Source organism: Lactuca serriola, chromosome 4, assembly GCF_051521515.1.
Source record: "Lactuca serriola cultivar US96UC23 chromosome 4, Lser_US96UC23_V15, whole genome shotgun sequence".
Lineage (NCBI taxonomy): Eukaryota > Viridiplantae > Streptophyta > Magnoliopsida > Asterales > Asteraceae > Lactuca > Lactuca serriola.
In genome coordinates this window covers 360,758,136-360,780,359 of record NC_136411.1, presented here as the reverse complement: position 1 = coordinate 360,780,359, position 22,224 = coordinate 360,758,136, and positions in this window count along the sequence as shown.

The following is a 22,224-nucleotide window of genomic DNA, read 5'->3' as shown; positions in this document are numbered from 1 at the left end:
ACATGATAAAATTTGTATGGAAAAACATCATGACAAGATTCAGAACACCTAAGGTTCTCATCAGCGACAATGGCTTGCAGTTTGCTGAGAACCCGCTCAGAGATTGGTGCACTGCCAAAGGGATAAGTCAACGCTTCACATCGGTGGCACATCCTCAAGAGAACGGCCAAACGGAGGTGTCCAACCGAACCATTATCAATGGGATTAAGAAGAGGTTGGGCAAAGCAAAGAGGAATTAGGCAGATGTTGAATCATAAAAGTGACCCTCTTGAACTCAACTACCGCAACCTTCACTTTACTACCGCAACGGTTCAGCTCCCGCAACCAATTCAGCATCCGAAGTAAATTCTACAACTGTATGATGAAGAAGAATTTCAGAAGGTTGTTGCTCTAGTTAGCCAGCAGTTTAACCACACACCACCTTCCTCTTTCTGCAAGAATCAACAATTCAACAAACCTCCATTCAACCGTAACTTCGGTCCTCAGAACAATCACTCTCGGTATCCTAAAGTCTCTCAGAACAATCAACCCAAGGAGGTACCGCAAGTCTCCCGAGAACAATGATTCCGGTACTCAATCAAAAGACAAAACTGATGTTGTGATTTGTCACAAATGCAACAAAGAAACTCACTTCGCCAAAGACTATAAGGCCAATGCAGTCAAGGATAGAGCGTTCAATCTTAGAATGGCTCAACAGTTGGAAGAAAAAGAAAAGGCAAGGGCATATGTGGCTCAAGTTAAAAGAGACCGTCAACTTTGGTCATCAGGAGATGAAGAAGAGACCATCAGCAGTGTTAAGGGAAAAGGAAAAATCTGCATGCTGGCCACTACGGATGATGATGGGTCAGCAATGTTGATCAAAAACTACTGCTACATGGCGAAAGATGGGGCTCTAAGCATCATTGAATAGGTAAAACTCATGATCCAAACTTTAAATTATAACATGCATGACTGTCAACCCTACATAGATGATCTTAATGACACTTGTGCTGCCATCCTTACAGACTATAACAAAGCACTAAATGAGAAGAATGTTGTGTCCCAAGAGATGTTCCATGTAAGAGGAAGACTGGATAACAAGCGACTTAAGATGGCAATGTTAGAAAGGGGTCTAGAGTTAGAGAAAGATGCTAGAATGTTAAGTGAAACCCAATTAGAAATATCCTTGAATCAAAGAGATTTAACTCAGAGAGAAATTGTACGTTTAAATCTTTTAATTTAAAAACTGTTTAATGAAAGTGAGGCTATTGAAAATTTGGTAAATAATGGAACCGTGGACAATACATATAATTGGGGTTGGTTAAATGGGTATCCGACCGCAATGGATTCCTCACCCCGGTTTAACAAAGACAGAGTGTATGTCCCTACTGATAGAGAATTTCATTTCCCTGTCAATGACAAGACTTTTCCTGAAGATATCAAAACACACTTTGGTAGATTACACAATTTGAGCAATAATTGTGTCATTGAGGAAATTGTGCTCGAGGATTCTAGTCACACATGTGATCAAACTCCCATCAGTGGAACCACTCACTCAAATTCTCAAACTTCATCCGAAGTTGATGAAGAAATTGTTGTTAAAAACCCTGAAGTCTCAAAGGACTTTCCATCTTTGTCCTCAGACCGTAGTGTTCCACACTATAGTCAATTGTCCCAGAAGTGTCCCACCGCAGTCTCATCTAAAACCTACTTTGCGGTAGTCAAATCATCTTCACGGAAGTTGAATAACAATAACCGCAACTCTTCAATTGAAGGAACTACAACTCTTCAACCGATTTTTCACGAATTAGCTATCGAAAATTTTGAAGTAGGCCAATGTTCTCAAATTCCAAAATCCTCAAGTTCTGATGATTCTAGTCCGCACTTTCAAAAGTGTTCAAAAAATCTTAGGAAACCGCAGTTGAATAACAATGACTGCGGTTCACCAAAATTTTTGGTAAAAAGAGCTTTCAAAGAAGAAATTAGATCTCTAAACAAAAGCAAACAAAGTTTTTAAAAAAATAGAAAACATGTGAGAATTCCAAAATCCAGGAGTCCAGAAAAATTTGCTTTTCACAAATTACATTTCAAAAAACTCTTCTTTCATGAAAACAAACAAAAAAGAAAGTTCAGTTTCAAAAGCCATTCCTGCTACTTCTGACACAACCCAAAAAGGTGTCAAATTTGTAAGAAACTACGTTTTTCAAGCCTATTCCCAAAATGATCCTAAATGGCAAGGAATTTTACCCACTCCAACAATTTTAAAATCACATCAAAACAAGTGGAAAGGAATTTTGCCAAATCCACCTAAAAAGACTCAAAGATTTCCACGTGCGAAACCTAGTTCAAAACAAACTTTTCAGAAAACAAATGTCAAATCTTTCAGAAGTTACCTACCTCGGACCAATTTCGGGTCCAATTCACTCCATAAACCGCTGACCAAGCACAGTGTCAGATTCAATGACAAACCCTCTTTTTGTAAATGTCAGTGCAGTTGTCAAAAGTTTTTACCTCACGACAAGTCAAATAAAAGTCAGAAATCTCATACTTTTTAGAAAACTCGTAATAATCCAAATCTGAACAAACACCCAGGATTAGGTCTAAAAGTTGACAAAAGACCTGTCCATGCAACCTCGGACCATGCATCATTTAAGAATACATTAATCGTCCCTGCCTCCAAACTTGTTTGGATGCCTAAACTAACCGTGTAATTCTCAGGCTTTGTGCAAGGAGGAACAAGAAGAAGAATGGTTAATTGACAGTGCCTGCTCCTTGCACATGACCGGAAGGTTAGAGTACCTTCGGGATTTCAGGCCTATATGCAATGGTGGAAATGTCACATTTGGGAACAATGCAAACAGTGTCATCTAAGGTTACGGTGTTCTCACTACGGGGAACTTTTCCATTCAGAAGGTTGCTTATGTAGAAGGTCTTAAACACAATCTCATCAATGTTGGCCAACTATGCAAAGCAGAACATCGTGTTGAATTTGACAATCAATTATGTTACATAATGACGAGTGATCGCAGCACTTGCTTAATCAAATATCTCTCCGAAGGCACGATGTACCCTCTTAATGTTTCTCTCATTATTGGTAAACCGCAGCAGTGTTTTCTGTCCAAAGCTGTATCCGAAGTCTGCTGGCTATAGCACCACAGGCTAGCTCATCTCAACTTTCGCTACATCAACAACCTCGTCACAGGAGAACTAGTCCGTGGTCTCCCCATTCTCAAATTTAGCAATGATACTATTTGTCCAGCGTGTGAATGCGGTAAACAATCAAAAGAAAGCCATCCTTTGATAATGGATTCTTTTATCAACCGTAGCCAGTCTTCACCATAAAAAGTATATACTGGTTATTGTTGATGACTACACATGCTTCACATGGGTCTTCTTTCTCAGACTCAAATCAGAGACACCGCAGATCTTCATTAACTTCATCAAAGAAATCAAACTTCAGACCAAGCTTCCAGTCAGACGCATCCGCAGTGATAATGGAACCGAGTTCACTAATCATCTTTTGAACAGTTTCTTGGTGTCCAAGGGTATTTCTCATAACTTTTTAGCACCCTATACACCGCAACAAAACGGTGTAGTAGAAAGAAGGAATCGCACACTCGTTGAAGCAGCCAGATCCATGCTTAACTTCGCCCAACTTCCTTTCTACTTCTGGGCTGAAGCAGTAGCAACCGCATGCTTTGTTCAAAACCAAAGTATCATATGCAAGCGTCTCAATAAAACACCATATGAAGGTCTCAACAATCGCAAGCCCAATGTTCGTTTCTTTCATATCTTTGGATGTATATGCTTCGTGATCAACAAAATAGACTAACTCAACAAGTTTGCACCAAAGTCTGATGAAGGTATCTTCCTTGGTTATTCTACTAACAAGGTTGCGTATCGTGTGCTCATTAGAAGAACAAGGTTGATCATCTTCGATGTGAAATTTGATGACTCTCACATCCGCAGTGCACCTCCATCCACCGAAACCACTAATATCATGGAAAGTGACATTCCAGCCACTTCCGGACCTCTGAATCTAGTTGAAATCAACTATGATGATTTGTTTGATCCCATTGAAACGGAGAAACTATCAGAAGTCCTAGTGTCACCCGCAGCTCAACAACAACATGCCGACGTATCTGGACCATCTCTATCTGAAGTAGTGTCGCTCAATATTTCCACCCCTCCGGTTGAGGGGGAAAGCTCTACTCCGGATCTTATAGCAACCGTTGAGGTTCCAGTACCTGATCTTATAGCAACCGTTGAGGTTCCATCCGCAGGTATCCAGACTCGATCTTCCAAGGACTTATCTGACCACTGCCATTATGCAGCATTTATGTCTTCGGTTGAACCTCGAACGATCAAAGAAGCTTTGCTTGAACCAGACTGGATAGCCACAATGCAAGAAGAATTAGATGAATTTGAAAGAAACAAAGTATGGCAACTTGTTCCTCTTCCACAAGTCATACTATTGTTGCCAAGGGCTACAGTCAACTAGAAGGCATTGACTACGATGAAACGTATGCTCCGGTAGCACACATGGAAGCCATCCGGATTTTTCTAGCATACGCAGCCCACAAAAATGTCAAGGTACACCAAATGGACTTTAAGTGTGCTTTCCTCAACGGTGAACTAAAAGATGAGGTTTATGTTCAGCAACCTCCATGGTTTAAAAATGTTGAATTTCCTGACCACTGCTATAAGCTTGAAAAAGCAGTCTAAGGTTTGAAACAATCCCCAAGAGCTTGGTATGAGACACTCTCTGAATTTCTTGTCTCATCTGGGTACAAAAAGAGGAGTGATTGATCCCACATTATTTAGAAAAGCAAATGGTGACCATATTATGTTGGTACAAATATAGGTGGATGATATCATCTTTGGATCTACTGATCAAGACATGGTAGATGAATTTGCAAAGCTCATGACCAACAAATTCAAAATGAGCATGAATAGAGAGATTAATTTCTTTCTAGGTCTTCAAGTCAAACAAATTCAGGAAGGAATTTTCATTCATCAAGAAAAATACACCACAGAACTTCTGAAGAAATATTCAATGGACAACTGCTTTTGTGCTAAGGTCCCTATGCCCTTCGGTTATAAGATCTCTGCTGATCCCTTTGGTGAATCTGTGGATCACAAGACTTGTAGAGGTATCATTGGTTCGTTGATGTACCTCACCGCAAGCAGACCTGACATTGTCTTTGCAACTGGTGTATGTGCAAGATACCAGACTGATCCTAAAGTGTCTCACATGACCGCAGCCAAACAAATTCTTCGGTATCTTAAATGAAACAAATCTATGGGTTTATGGTACCCCACAGGCAACGACTTCAGTCTTCAAGCCTTTACCGATGCAGATCATGCAGGTTGTAAGATCGATAGAAAAAGTACATCAGGTGGATGCAAATTCCTAGGAGGAAGACTTGTAAGCTGGTCCTCAAGAAAATAAACGTGTGTATCTCTATCTACCGCAGAAGCAGAATATGTGGCTGCAGCCAGCTGCTATTCCCAAGTTCTCTGGATGAAGACACAATTGCTAGACTATGGTTATAGAATGCTGCGGATACCAATTTACTGTGACTCTGAAAGTGCTATAGAAATCTCTCATAATCCTATTCAGCACTCCAAGACAAAACATATTGAGTTACGGTATCATTTCATCAAAGATCATATTCTGAAAGGTAATATTGAACTCATCTTTGTTCTTACTCATGAAGAGATTGCGAATGTTTTCACAAAAGCTATTGACTCTACAAAACTCAATGCATTCTTAAAAATGTTGGGAATGATGAATCTGGACCTGCAATTCTTTATGAAGTGTTAGCTACCGCAGACCATCATTGGTCTCCGTTGCGGTTCTAACTGACAATTACATATGATAGATGGTTTTGGTACCGCAATCTAGGTACCGCAGCCATATGTCATACGTATCTCTCATGGGTTTTAATGTTCTTTTATTTCTAATTTTTGTACAAGTGTTTTCTCACAGATTCTCTCTGAAATCGTTCTTTCCTCATCCGCAATGGAGTTTCTCAACCGCAATGATGTTTTCATCCACAATCACCTTAAATAAATTCCAACAGATTCATTAACTCTCATTAAATCTCGAATCCTTGTGTGCTGTTTAATGATCCTTCATTAAATAAAATACAAACATTCCCTTTAGAAACTGTCACATTCCCTTTCTAAATAAACCCAGGATCAGACCTATTTTAGGGGTAATGACAAAAAGAATGACTTCCAAATCAAACCATTCTCAACCTGTTATTTCTTCTCCCAACCACGTCCTATAAGTTACAACATTCTCTCTCATCAATCCACGATTACCTGACGTATTACCATGCGTGAAATCCGCCATTCAATGCAAACCCCTTTTTAAGAATTCTCAAAATCTCTTCAAAAACCGTTTCATATTCGTGTGGCTGAGATTCAATCCCAGAATCATTGATTCCCCCCAAAAACCCCATTTAACTTCGTACCCCCTTTTATCTTTTACATAGGGTTAAAATCCTTTTACCCCCTTTATAAACCCACCTTCTTCTCTAGATTCGTTTACGCTCTCTGTTAATTGATTATTCTCTCTCAAGCTCTCCAAAACTCCCAAAAGCTCTCAAGAACTCCACTCTCACATCTCTCAATGGTGAAATCAGGTGCATCGAAGAAGCAATCCAAGGCTTCAGGCTCCATGACTCAAACTGGTTCCACAACACCAACAATCACCTCAAGCAACTTTCGAGCAGTGTTTGAATATCATCAATCGTATAATGCTCCAAAAAAACTGATGATCAAGCATCTCAAGAACCTCATCTTATTTGGCCCATTCGACGCATTCACCGATGTTGTTCCCGTTTCTACACTCTTCAAGTGTGCTCTTTCTGCATACAGACCACTGGAAAACCCACAAGAAGTGCATCTAAACCTCATCAATGATTCTTTAGTCATCTTGACCAAAGAGAAGTTCTTGACTGCCATAAACCTTCTGATTCACCCTTCCATCAAGATCTTCACACCATCCTTATCTGACATCACCACCGCACTCTACCAAATGGGTTATCAGAAACCGATCCGAGGGATTGGTGAATTCAAGAAGAACCAATTGCCTGGGGTTTGGCAGTTTGTATGCCACTTTGTCATCCGCTGTCTGTCCGGTAGAACCGGAGGCATTGACAACATGGGTTTAAAGATGTTAGAATTGGTATGGAGCATCTTCACAGGCCACGATGTCAACTACGACCAGATTCTTTGGGATGATTTCCTCCAATACATTCCCAAAGAGCAGCCCAGAGAGAACCCAACCGAGCTCACCTTTGCTCGATTTTGGTCCCAATGTATTTCTGACCTACATGCGGATGATGGTCTCGACATGGGCAGTGACATCAATTGTTTTGTCACCACGGATCTCAAAAGGTACAATCCCTCTTCTGATCAAACTCTTTTTGGACCTATCCGCAGTCTCCCCATTCACATCCTTACCTTGCTTGGTCTCAAGACTGTTGACGTCTCAGATCATATAGAGGCTACGGAGGTAATTGTCCCATACCCTTCTACCCCACCTCTTCCTTGTACTACCATTCTTCCTGAGGGTACCGCAGCCCCCTCTGCCACTACACTTTCTAACATTTATCAACGGATAAAATCTGTGGCTTCTAAAAAGAAAGCTACCACACCCAAGAAGATAGCCCCAAAACAAACCGCACCTTCTAAGAAAATAAAAGCCAAAACCACCATTGTATCGAGCAGTGATTCTGATGAAGATAGACAACCTATATCTATCCTCAAGAAAAGAAAGACAACCGAACCCACTGGCCAAATGCGTGACCGGACTAATATTGCAGCCTCTCAACAGGCTCTGGTAGTCCTTGGGGTGGCCGCACACCAATTCAATACCTCTATCGAATACCACTCAACCTCATCATGTGAGATTGTTTCATCATCTTCTTCATCCGAACGCGGAGACAGCCCCCCAGTTTTATCTTAAGTAGATAAATCTGGAAAAGGCCCTAAGGTCTCCAGGGCTTCTCGACTTCATATTTTTTCTTCTGAGGAGTTAGACTCCATCCTTTTGCAAGTATCCCAAACACTTCAAACACCACTCCATCTGCAGGGCATCTCTTTCACCCATGTCAGAACTGGGCCGAGGCCAGACTTGACCACGGGTCAAGGAGACCGAGGAACCCCAGAAATCCTACTCTGCTTACATCTTTATCAGGTGGTTTAGGCACAATGAGCACTAATGTGCAAGGATCCGTGAACCCAAGGGACACCTTGGTGCGAACACAAGGAATTGATGGCGAAGATTCAAATGACTCTTGGAGTCAGTATCAGCCAACTACTGATGCTGAAATCAAGAAATATGTTGCTTTTAAAAGAGCATTCCAAGCCTGCAAGGAGCAACAGGTCAAACAACAACAGCAGAAGGAACAAGAAATTATGTTTGTGGCTAAGTACTGGGCAAATGCCATCAGCAATGCCCATGCTACTGCCACAATCCAAAAGGTTCAAACCTGGATGGATCAAATGGCGGAAACTGTATTGAAAGCTCAAGCCTCAACCGCAGCCACAGGTACATCTAATGTTCCTCCTACTTCAACTCTTGTTCCACCTACCGCAGTCAACCCATCTCAAGACGAAGAGCCAATTATTGAACTCAGCTCGGCCCTAACCTTCGGTTTTGATGATGAAGACATCCAAGAGGTCAACAAACCAAATCCTTTCGATGATGACCTAATGATGTTCGAAGAAGAAGAAGAGTCCAGCGGTTCTCAGCACTCAACTTCTAAGCCCAAGGAAAAGAAAAAGAAAAAAAAAGAAAGCAGTTGTCACCAGAAAAGAATTCCTCAATCTCCAAGCCAAAGTCGATCAGATTTTAGCTGCGGTTAAGCCTGCCCAACCTCCACCTGAAGATAGTCCAGGACCGTAATCCATAGACTCCCCTGCCACAACTCAAAGAAAACATGACTGGAAAGCAGCCAAGTTAGCTGAACTTATCTGGAGAGAGTGCAGATTCGATACTATGATCGATGAATCGCTGATCAACTCATGGGTCAATCCGCATCGCAGGCTACTAGATGAAGACTACACTCCCCATCTCACGTATGTTGAACCATCATCTAATGGTTATTGGGATATTCCAATCTCTCCTAATGCCAAGTATTTTGCTGTCTTTGAATCCTTCGACCACAGTCTTCCTAATCACAAGCGTCTGCCGATGGAATTTGAAAGACTCACTCGCTTCTATGCGAAGCATGGCTCTTCAGTGGAAAACGTATGGTCTAACGATAGACCATCCGCAGTGAAAAACTACAAGATGCGGAAGTTCATGAAAGCAGACTTTGCTCAATTCACTCTTACCAGAAGAGAGCATGACTACATCCGCACCCAGGCAGACTTCCCCTGCATGAACCCTGAAGAAATATTTATCATTGCCAGAGTTTTTCAGAACAAAGAAGAGAAGCATCCGAAGATGCAGATTGCTCTTGACAAAGCCAAATCCTTTCTTAAGGACACTGTTTGTGACTTTGCGAAGATTGATGCAGCCATCCACCCCACCATCATCAAGAAATTTGACCTTCCACCACATGAACTTGTGCCAATGCTTACAAAAGGCTATGAAGAAAGATCTCTAGGCGCAACCAACTTTCCAGAACTTGGCATGATATTCAAACGGAAGACAGACAATGTCAAATACTTCATTCTGATGAATGCCATGCACCGCCTGCCTAAGAAGCAACTTGACATCTGCAAGACCGCAGTAGAAAGATCAAAGCACACTACTGCTGAAGTCAAGTTTGAAATTACAAGAAGAATCACTTGGCTGGAAAATGTTAGAAAATTTTGGTGGATTTTGATCAAGTTCCTCAAACTCGATAACTGAACCAGAGTTAAAGAGGTCACTTAGGGGAAATTGTTGAATCATAAAAGTGACCCTTTTGAACTCAACTACCGCAACCTTCACTTTACTACCGCAACGGTTCAGCTCCCGCAACCAATTCAACATCTGAAGTTAATTCTATAACTGTAACCGCAACCATTCTCCATCAACAATCATCTCAGCATCCGGAGTCTTCAAGTCTTCAGCATCCGCAGTCTTAGTTATTTCTTTTACTTATCCTATGTAATGTACTCTATTATCCAGCATGCCTTGCACGTCTATTTATAGAGTAGTTTATTTCTGAATCTCTATAAATAGAGACTCTTTGTTATGTGTAATGTGTGTGTGAACTCTTAACTTCTTAATACACAAGATTTCTCCTTCAATCATCTCTCTTATCTTCTTCATTTCTCTATCTTATTACTCTTCACAGTCAAACTACTACTGGAACATAACCTCTCTTCGGAGCAAGTCTTCTAGACTTAATCACTAAACTTTATCTCGCTTACTAACTCAGAGTGAATGCATTCCTAGTTATGAATCGGTTTAAGTGTATTCTTGATATATCAACTGTTGTCATTTACATTTCTTTACTTTTCGCAACTAACTATCTAACTATCTAACTATATTATTGTTGAGCTTTTAGATCCTTTGAGATTAACTCTATTCTGCAATATACTTGTACTAACGTTTGTTCAAGTGTGTCTCCAAGTTTTTCTCTCAACAGCAGAAGAGATACCAATGATGTTGTGGTCATACAGAACTACGCCACAGAAAAGCACAAAGGAAAACCCTTTCAGCTTGACGTATGGGACCGAAGCAATGCTTCCCATGGAGATAGCAGTGTACACACTGAGGGCGGACAACAAATATGAGGAAGACAATGTGAAAGACCTAAGGATAAACCTAGATATCCTAGAGGAGAAGCGTGAAGAGTCGAGTGTACGCCAAGTCGCGTATAAACAGGCAACAGAAAGATATTACAACCAAAGGGTGAAGAAGAAGGCCTTCAAAGTCGGCGAATATGTTTTGAGGAAAAACGAAGCAAGCCGAGCCCAACCTCAAGGGAAGTTGGGTCCAACATGGGAAGGCCCATACAGAGTCACGGAGGCAAGTAGGAGTGGTGCATACATGTTGGAGACAATGGAAGGGAGACCCATTCCAAGAACGTGGAATGCTAGCAACTTAAAGAAATATTTCTTCTAAGGCAAGGGAGGAAGAAAAGGAGGCAGCCCAATTAGTTAACGTCTCATTGAGCGTATTGTACCCTGAATACTTAGAGCATATTTGTTCAGGCTAAGAGACATGAGTTCAGTACTTAGTGTATTCAAAATTCCATGCTAAGAGACATGAGTTAAATACTTAGTGTATATACAATTCCATGCTAAGAGACATGAGTTAAACACGTAGTGTATATATAATTCCATGCTAAGAGACATGAGTTCAATACTTAGTGTATGTATAATTCCATGCTAAGAGACATGAGTCCAATACTTAGCGTATTTAAAAATACCATGCTGAGCGTCATGAGTTAAACACTTAATGTATTCAGAAAACCCGTGGTTAATGAAATGATAATTACAGATCTTCATATACTTAGTATATTAGTCTAGTGACTGAGTGATCACATGTGAAACCCAATCATGGATGCTAAGTGCGTCCAATATAGACACTTAGTGCGCCAACGATAGCAAGGATAAAGCAAAGTCCCCGGCGCACCAAGGCGCTGTATATCCTGAACAATGTGCAGAAAGCGAGCAAGAGAAACAATACACACAAAAAAAACAAAGCAAAACAAGCAGACAATTGATAATGCCTAAAACAGGCCAAACATAAATCCAAGAAAGCGAAATATTGTTTTAGAAGTTCCAACACTACAACAAAACACCAAATATTAAACCAACAGAAAAAGGGAAAAACTCACGACTCCAGACAATCCCCGCGAACATTCTGCTCACCCGCTACAACCTCTACCCCAACACTCTTTCCAACATTTTCCCCAATCGCACAACCATCGCCTTCTTCATTACCCACAGCCGTTTCACTAACGGTACCACCACCAACATTTGCCCCAAAATCATGCTCACCACCAGCACCAGACTCACGGTCCTTACCATCACCTTCCGCATCAACACCCGCTACCAACACCATCTCATGACCCATAGTACTCTCAGGCGTAGCCTCTGAACCACCAATGGAGCATAACTCCCGCAAACCTTCAATACCCACCTCCCCCAAACCTAACAGACTTGCATGATCCATACTAGAGAAGGACAAAAGAGCATCATTTATACTAACCGCGGGACCCACAGACGACACACCAACAACCGCCTCCCCACCCCCACCGCCAGTAGATACCTTCAGAACAGACTCGACCCTAGCCATCTACGCAGCATGGCGGATAAGACTAACGGCGTTGGTAAAATCAGGATGCTCTATCAGTTTATCAACAATACGGACAACGTCAACATGCAACAACCAATCCAAGTCTCGCCGAACATCATCCATATCTGACTGCAGTGACGACACAAGTTTATCACGATCGACAACATCGCGCTCAAGACTTTCAACCTGGATCATTAAGACTTCATTCATTTGTGTGAGAGAATCGACCTTGATTTCCAATGCAGCCCTAGCCTCGTCAAGAATGTTCTTTTCGGATGCTAGCAATTCACATTTCTTCTCAGAAGAGCGAAGATCATCCCCAAGCTCATTCAGACGATGCTCCAAGCTTGCCACATGCGATCCACAGGTGGCATGTGTAGCCTCCACCTAGCCTAGGGTGTGGATACGTCGGGAACCTGCAACAAGATAAAACATCACCTGTGCAGCAGCATAAGCCATATTGGAAGCAAGGGCAAGATTACCCATCGCTTCCATATCCTCAACAGCAGCTGGGGGGAAGGCATGGCGCGAGAATTATAGAGCATTGGCACGAACAGACAAACGAGAATCATCGCGAAGATTCCAAGATGGCACAAAGACCGTAGACCCAAAAGCATCGCCACCAGGGCCAATGTTATTGGAAACTGTAACCGGCCCAGGAGGGCCAAATTCTTTTGTCGGGGAAAGCTTGGAGGGAGCAAACAGAATAGTTGGAGAAGGAATGGAAGAAAAATCTGCAATAACGGGCTGTTTAGTCGCCCTGTCGATTCCCTCAGACTGTTGCACGTCATCATCGGGAATCACAACCCCACCAGTGGACGTGGAACTCACTGGTGCGGAACTCATCAAACACAGCAGGCGGGAAAAGTTGCGCCTAGTATGCACTCTCTTAGCAGCATAGGGAGTGCCAGTAACCGGCCCGCCCATGGCTTGCATAGCCTTCCGCTTCGCCTGCATCCGCCGAACGTCACCAATGATGCCTTCTTTGCTATCTTCACTTTCCTCCAGGGAGGAAGAGGGAGCACCGCCCAAGGGCATAACAGAGGAAATAAGGCGAACACGCAGCAAATCTTCCATGGACGCCGATGAGCTTACTGGATGAATAGAAGGAGCAACGGTCAGAGCAAGACGGTCCGCCCGGCGAGGAGGGGGAAGACTATCGACCAGGTCTACCTCACGAAACTCCAGTTCACCCCGATAGCGTTTGCGTAGTACCTCATCCATAGACAAAGAAGACTCGGTGCCTGGGGGAAAGTAGAGGGGAGATATCAAAAACACAGAAGCAACGAGGAGAAACAAGAAAAGAAAAGGGGGAAGATACTACACTAACCATCAACGACGGAGAAGAACACCAGCATCTTGCCATGTCGCCGCCAAGAAGGACTCATCCCACACTAGAAAGAAGCGCCTCAGAGTAATCTTCGGTGGAAACCTGCACACTCTTCAGATAATCAGCGACACCCTGGTTATGAGGGAAAAGCTTTGGAATGGTATCAGCGAATGCATTGGCATGATAGCAGCCACTTCCAACCAGTCCCTGGTTCACCCATAACCACTTGTCCTGCCAGTTCTTGGGGGTACGACCATCAGGAACCAAGTCGTGCCCTCCTCGCCGAACTGAGAAGATACATTTATCTCTGGTGAGGCAGAATCGGAAGAAGAACTTGAAGACAAAGTAGTTGGGAAGGTACCCATTTTCCCTACAGATCATCTCAAAGGAAACCACTTTGTTGACAGCGTTAGGGGTCAACATTTGAAGACTACAGCTATCCTTCTGAAGAACTTCCTCCTGAAAGTCCGTTAGGGGAAATCGTATACCGGCATCCACGGTTTTCAGGAAAACCCCAATTTTGCAGGAGGGGGGAAGAGATGTTAGAACCAGGGGCAGGAAATTCCACACCTTCTAAGGAGGATAAGCCATACGTGGTCTCCAGTTGTCGATACTCGGTAGCAGAAGGGATGATTCCAGGAAGGTTAGCCATGAGATGGAAAGAAGAATGAACACGAAGAGAAAAAGGAAGAATAGAGGAAGCAAAAGAAACTATACAGACAACCTCCTAAAGAAGGGGATGAGGTGGGACATTTAAATGTCTGATGTAATGATGTTACTGCCAGCAGTCAGGTGCAGTCATGTCGCCATTAAAAACGGAGCGGCGGGTAGAGAAAAGCAAACACGCGTCAATCAACTAAGTCCAAAACACCGTAACTAGCGCTGCAACGCTACGGCTACTGGACTAGGGGACTTGATGGTGTGCCTAGGGCAGCACAATAGAGTCGCGTCCAAGCCCTAAAGTCGGGCACACCAGCCAGGTCCAACCCAGCAGGCTCAGCGCCTGCTGGCGCCTCCGGGAGCAGAACGCCCGGGCAGAAGGCTCGCGCCCGCAAGTGACGCTCCATGCTCCAAGACAAAAGGTACGGTCAGGAGACAAATAGTGGGATCAAAGCATTACCGTCAGACCCAATGAGGGCGCTCTAGCGGTTGAGGGCGCATGACCCTCCAATTAGCGCCTCTGATCCTGTCTCCCCAAAAAAGCGATCATGTCTGGTACGGACCAGGCAGGGGCGCTAGCTATAAAAGGATGCATTCTCAGACTAGCGAGGTAAGTTCTCTGGCCCTTCTAGAGAACGCATACACAAACCCTAAATCATCCTCTAAATTGACCGTCGGAGCGTTCTTTCGGGAGTTCTTCCCGGAAAATGGCTGACGGCCTTCGGTCTCTGTGATTTTGCAGTAGTGACCAGGCAACCAGGGAGAACCCAACCGAAGCACCAGCAAAGTCTTAAGGGGAACGAAGTTCCATCACCAGGTTTCGCTTGCAGTAGCGGTTCTGAGCCGAAAGCTCTTCTTCTCAGAGCTTCCCGGTGCTCCGGGAATTGCTTCTAACACCTTTGAGGTGCTAGGGAATAACCTTGAAGGTTTGGGGGTATTTGGGAGGAAAGAAGTGGAGAGTTGTGAAGAAAATGGGAGATTTACGCCTCTATTTATAAGCTGCCAACGATGAGTACGCTAAGCATACTCAAAAATTACGCTAAGAGTAATGGGTTTTTAAGGGTTATGCTGAGCGTACTCAAAATTAATCTGGGCATAATGTGCCACATGTCACCATCTGGTGGCTAGCCTTGGGGAGGAAGCAACGGCTATGATTGCGCGACGTCACCGAAACTCGTACAACACCCTCCCGAGTTAGAAAAAGCGTAGTTCTCGCATACGAGCTCCGTTTTGAGGTTCTTTATATCCATGTGTAGGTAGGAACATAATCTACAACTCTCGTTTACATTTCATCTGCTAATTCTCGACCGATCTTAAATTTAACAATAGGAGGATATTAGATTGTTAAATGACCACGAAAAAATCATAACACCTTCATACGGACTCCGTTTTCATCTGCCTTTTTACCATTGAGTTCCTATTAATGAGATATTCAACTCTCATTTAGGTGACGTAAGCCAAGAATCTCTCGAACTATAATTCGAGTTTCGGGTTGTGCACTGCTAAGCTAAATCTTAGAAAAATCATAACTTCCTCATACGAGGTCAGATTAGGGCATTATTTTTTGTATGTTCTTGGTTTAACGTCTACTACAACTTTTTTTTAGATCACTAAGGCCAAAAGTTGCTCTATCGTAAATTCACTATTTATGCTTCCCGATGTCGTACCGGTTGCGTCACGAATCTTCGACGGGTCATAACTTCTTCGTTAAAACTCGGATTTCAGCGTTCTTTATATCTCCGGAATCCTTATTTCGACCACTAAAACTTTATTTTAAGGTATCGGGCTTATCTCCACTTTAATTTTGGCGCTTATTTTTATTGTTTATTAATTATATCTTTATAATTAAGTATAAAGTGTATATACGCACATAATTCACATAATACTCAAATAATTCATCTTTATTACTTCAAAAAGAGTTACAATAGGTGACCTAGACTATCACATCATCTATTAATGCTTAGCCCCGAAACATGGGCGTTACAATTCTCTCCCCGTTGGGATGATTCCGTCCCGAAATCATACATCCACAAACAGATGTGGGTAGCGACTCATCAAGTCACTCTCTATTTCCCAAGTGAGATTTGGCCCATTTGAATGTTTCCAACGGACTAGCACTAAGTCGACCATCTTGTGTCGTAACATCTTAGTCTTACGGTCAACAATTGTCTCAGGCTCTTCAATCGGCCTCTTATTCTCATCCGTTCTTAACTCTGAGATTAGAATTATGTCGGGAACTTTTCCAATGAACTTCCTCAAATAACACACATGGAATGTGTTATGAATACCATCCATTTCTTCGGGTAATTTGAGCTTGTAAGCTTTGTTCCCAATCCTCTGAATAACTATGAACGGTCCACTAAACCTTGGACTCCGCTTACCTCGTTTTTCCGAATCTTATAAGTCCCTTCCACAGTGAGACTTTAAGTAGAACCGAATCCCCAACTTCAAAAGTCATTGGTCATCTTTTCTTGTCAGCATAGCTCTTTTGACGATCCTGAGCTATTAACATTCTTTCCCTAATCACCTTCAGCTTCTCAGCAGTCTCATGGACTATCTCGGGGCCCATAAACTACTTTTCTCCCGCCTCAAGCCAACAAGATGGTGTACGACACTTCTGTTCGTACAAAGCTTGATAAGGTGTCATCTTGATGCTAGAGTAGAAACAATTGTTGTAGGAAAACTCTACCAGAGGTAAGTGCTCGTCCCAGTTCCGTTGGAACTCCAAGGTACATGCTGCTCTAAGCATATCTCCAGTGTTTGAATCATTCTTTCGCTCTGACTATCTGTCTGCGGATGGTAAGTTGTACTTAAGCACAATTTCGTACCCAATTCCTCTTGTAGATTTCTCCAAAACGCTGACATGAAATGACTATCACAATCCGATACAATCGTCAGAGGAACATGGTGAAGTCTTACCACTTCCTTCACATAATCATTTGCAAGCTTATCCATAGACCACCTCTCATTGGCTGCTATGAAGTGTGCACTCTTGGTGAACCGATCCATGACCACCCAAATCATGTCGTGACCGTCCTTTGTCCTGGGCAGTTTAGTCACAAAATCCATGGTGATGTCTTCCCATTTACCCATGGGTACAGGTAATGGTTCTAAACTCCCATACGGTTTCTGATGTTGTGCCTTAACCATCGCAAAAGTTACACACTCGGCCACATACTTCGCAACATCGAGCTTCATTGTCGGCCACCAGTAGTAGGGTTTTAGGTCCCTATACATTTTTGTGCTGCCAGGATGAATTGAGTACATGGTCTTTTGAGCTTCTTCCATCAAAAGATCTATTACTCCTCCTGTCTTAGGTACCCAAATCTGATCTTTGAATACCTTCAGTCCTTAACTGTTTGTACCGAACACTAACGTTTTGCACAAACGGTCTTCCTTTCAGTCATTCTTCTCTGAACCTTCTTCTTGAGCTTTCTTAATACTTTCCACAATCGTCGAGACAACTTCTATTCTCAACGCTCTTGGCCTTTTTCTCTCAAGGTTGACTTTTCGACTAAGAGCATCAGTGACAACATTCGCTTTACTGGGGTGGTAAAGTATCTCACAGTCGTAGTCCTTGAGTAACTCTAGACAGTGTCGTTGCCTCATATTCAATTCCTTCTGATTAAATACATAATGAAGGCTCTTATGATCAGTGAAAAGTTTGCACTTTGTGCAATAGAGGTAATGCCTCCATATCTTCAAGGCAAAAACTACCGCTGCCAACTCCAGATCATGAATGGGGTAGTTCTTTTCATGCTCCTTCAATGATCGAGATGCATATGCTATCACCTTTTCTCTTTGGGTCTAACACAACCCAATCCGACTCCAGATGCGTCACTATAGACCGCGAAGTCTTCAACTCCATCGGGTAGAGAAAGAATCGGTGCTTCACATAATTTCTTTTTTAGCTTCTCGAATGCTTCTTCGTGCTTCTCGCTCCATGTATAAGTAGCTCCTTTGTAGGTTAAATCTGTCAATGGAGAAGCTATCGAAGAAAAGCCTTGGATAAACCTTCAGTAGTATCCAGCTAATCCCAGAAAGCTTTGAATCTCAATGGGACATTTCGGTTATTCCCACTTCATCACAGCTTCGATCTTTGATGGGTCAACCATTATCCCTTCTTGGTTAACCACATGACCCAAGAATTGGACTTCTCGGATCCAAAAATCACATTTGGAGAACTTTGCATAAATTTCCCCCTCTTCAACACCTCCAACACTTCTTGTAGATGCTATCCATGCTCCTCCTAGCTTTTCGAGTACATGAGAATGTCATCTATGAACACTATCGTGGATTTATCGGGGAATGATTTACAAACCCTATTCATCAAATCCATGAACATTGTTGGATCATTTGTCAGTCCAAATGACATAACTAAGAGCTCGTAGTGTCCATATCTTGTTCTGAATGCAGTCTTCTCAATATCCTGCTCTCTTACCTTTAGCTGATGATATCCTGACCTGAGATCGATCTTTGATAAATAGCTCGAACCTTGCAGCTGATCGAATAGGTTATCAATCCTTGGCAATAGATACTTGTTCTTCACCATTGCCTTGCTCAGCTTATACACATTCTCATTCTTCCATACTTATTTTTCACGAATAACACTGGAGCTCCACAGGGTGATGAAGTAAATCGAATGAATCCGTTGTCCAACAACTCCTGAATTTGCGTCATGAGGTCCTTCATCTCCGTCGGTGCTAGTTGGTACGATGCTTTTGCTATTGGTGTCATACTTGGTAACAAGTGTATCTGAAACTCCACTTGTCTATCAGGAGGTAATCCAGGAAAATCTTCAGGAAAGACTTCTAGATAATCACACATGACCGGTATATTCTGCACCTCATTTTCCTTCTTGGCATCGATCACAAATGCCAAATATGATGCACATCATTTGGACAATCATTTTCTGGCTTTCATCAGGGAGATGATTCCTGAATTTACTCTGCGTTTGTCCCCATACACCATGAATGAATCTTTCCCAGGTTGTTCTACTGTTAATATCTTCTTTCGGCAAAATATATCGGCATCGTTGGCGCTAAGCCAATCCATTCCCAAAACGATGTCGAAACCGTTGAACTCTATGGGTAAGAGCTCTTCGTGGAATTCATTTGCATTTAGTTCGATGACAATGTTCTTAATACGATCACTAACTGGTACGAACTTGTCACTGGAAACTTCTACAATCAGGGCATTATCAAGTTTTTCTATGGGTAATGCTAGTTTCCCACCAAACTTATGTGACAAAAAGGAGTAGTTTGTTCCAGAATCAAATAGTATATTAGCAGGCAAACCATTTACAAGAAAGGTACCTGAAGCACCATTTGTTGCCTCATTTGCAGCCTCGAGCATCATCTGGAAGGCTCTTGACTTCGGCTTTGGTACAATGTTGGGTCTTCCTGCCTACTTCTTTTTCGAGCAGTCCCTCGAAATGTGCCCTTCCTAGTTGCACTAATAACAAACCTTCTTAGTGAAAGTGCACTCGTTGGCATAGTACCCGGGCTTTCCACACTTGAAACTGGTGACCCCTCCATCACATTTTCCTTGGTGCTTCTTCTAGCATTTGTCGCACCATTTTGCTACAACTCATCCTCCTCTTGAACTAGACTTCAAGAATTTACTCTTCTTGTTGGACCTCGAGGATCCATCAAAATTCCTTTTCTCGCCAACCTTGTCCCTCTCCATACCCCTTTCCATCTATTGGATCTCCACATTCTTAGCTTCTCAAATCGTTGATTTCAGAGTGGTTGCCATCTTAACCGTCGGGCCAAAGTCGGCTGGCAGTCTATTTAAGAACCTCTCAATTTTGGAGAGTTCGGTTGGCACCAGGTATGGAAATAACTTCATTTTCTCAGTTAATGCAGTAGCATAGTCGTCAATGCTCATCCTCCTTATCTTCATGTTTTGGAACTCATTGTTCAAATCAATCAGATCTATATCTAAACAGTACTGCATCTTCAGTTGTTCCAAGAACTCTTCCCATGACATTTTCAGGGCTTCTCCTCGTGGCATCGTATCTGCCAATAACTTCCACCAGCTCAAGACTCTAGTCTTCAGTTGCCTAACTACAATGACAATCTTCTGTTTCTCGCTACAACTGCATCTCTCGAACACCATCTCCATTTCGGAGATCCAGTCCATAACTTCAACATGATTTGGGCTTCCTGAAAGACTTAGTGGCTTGGCACCTAAGAAATTCTTATACATCCGCCGATCCTTGTTATTTCCCCTCTCGGGGTCATTCCTTCATTCTCCTTGAGTCCCAACTTGACTCACATGGCGGCTATAGTTCCTTTCCTCCGATTGCTCGGGAATCAACTCAGGTTGCTCAATAGGTATGGTAGGTTCGTCCCTATTTTCATGCAACATATGCCTCATTTCCTCCGTTTGTTCTGCTAACATAGAAAAATCATGGCTTGTACTCCAGCCACGGTAATTGGCTCGGGTGCAACTTCTACTACAATAGGTATTTGTTGAATCACTGGGGGTTGACTCATATTCCCATTCACATTCACAACTCCACTGCGGGTTCTTGCCATTTTGATCTATACACCGAATAAGGTGAATTTAGATCTTTATTTAGGATAGACGTTTAAATCATCCTTATCTCTCTGAAACGTTTACATGCTAGTTCTAATGTCGTACTCGTACATTTAGAATCCTGAACACATAGGGTTTCTACATCCAATCGGCGACAGACCATAGATTCGAACAAATAATAGCATATATCACATAATAGCATTGTAGGCATCTTTGCTAAAATAAACTAGTGCTTGTGTGCAAAATATACTAGACACTCATCTCACAATCACCGCTTAGCATTCTAAGTTTAAGTCTAAAAATCCTACAAATTCCTAGTTCGCTTAAACTAATTCTCTGATACCAACTGTGACATCCCCGTTTTAATGGTCAGAAAATATCGATTTTGTTTATGCTTTATTTGAAAATTAGAGTAACATTTTAAATAAAAGTGTTGGGGAATTTGTTCCTAAAATAAAATATGATAAAGATTTATCAAAGCATTTCCGAAGAAACGTGTTTCATTAAAAACCTCAGGATGTCATGTTCGATACATATAAAAAGCATAAACCATAAAATATAAGCCTTACAACATTTATTCATATCTACAGGCCTATAATCCGTAATCCCTCAACGAAACATAAAATCTATGCTTGAGTGCCACAAGAAACTAAGTGGGTCAGGTTTGGGAGCCTGGTGAGGACATAGGGTCTTCAACGTACAATAAATCAGTTATTTAATTTCATCAACCAACAATAACCCGATTACCCGTTCCCGTTATCCTCACTTTACGTCCCTAAACACGTATCATAAGGGACCTAGCCTAAGGATCATCATCGGGATGGACACTACTGGTAAGGGGATTCCTCAGCAATAAATTTCCTTAAGGCAACCATGAGGGGGATGGAGTACACCGGTGAACACATCGTTCAATAATATCTACAGGTTGCAAGTTTGCCAGTGCTCCACTGGACTGTCTAGAAGAGTTCGTGGTCGTCATCTAGACTCCGCTAGACGACTGGAAACATCATCAATATCAAGGCCTCTCATCATCTTATTTTATCACACTCAACTATTATATCTACCCATGTTTTACCCAACACATTTTGTAGATATAAAATACATATATACAGTTTAAATCATTTAAAACATGTATAAAATCTTTCATCCAACATAGACAGCAAGTAGTCAGACAATATACACACATAGCACGTAATTTATATAAAATACTTCATATTTATGTGTAAGATGAAAGTAAGTATGCACTCACCTGTTAAGGTGGTGATTCCGAACTTGGACAACACTTTGTTACTCTTAAAACAATTTCCTTCGCGAAAGCCTAGTATCATCACCACTAGGGTTTAGTCTAATATTCACCGAGACTAATTAATAGTCTACCTATTATTACTATTATATAAGTGTTAAACAATACTCTTCGCCCACTATGTATAGACGGGGGCCAGACATAAAACAC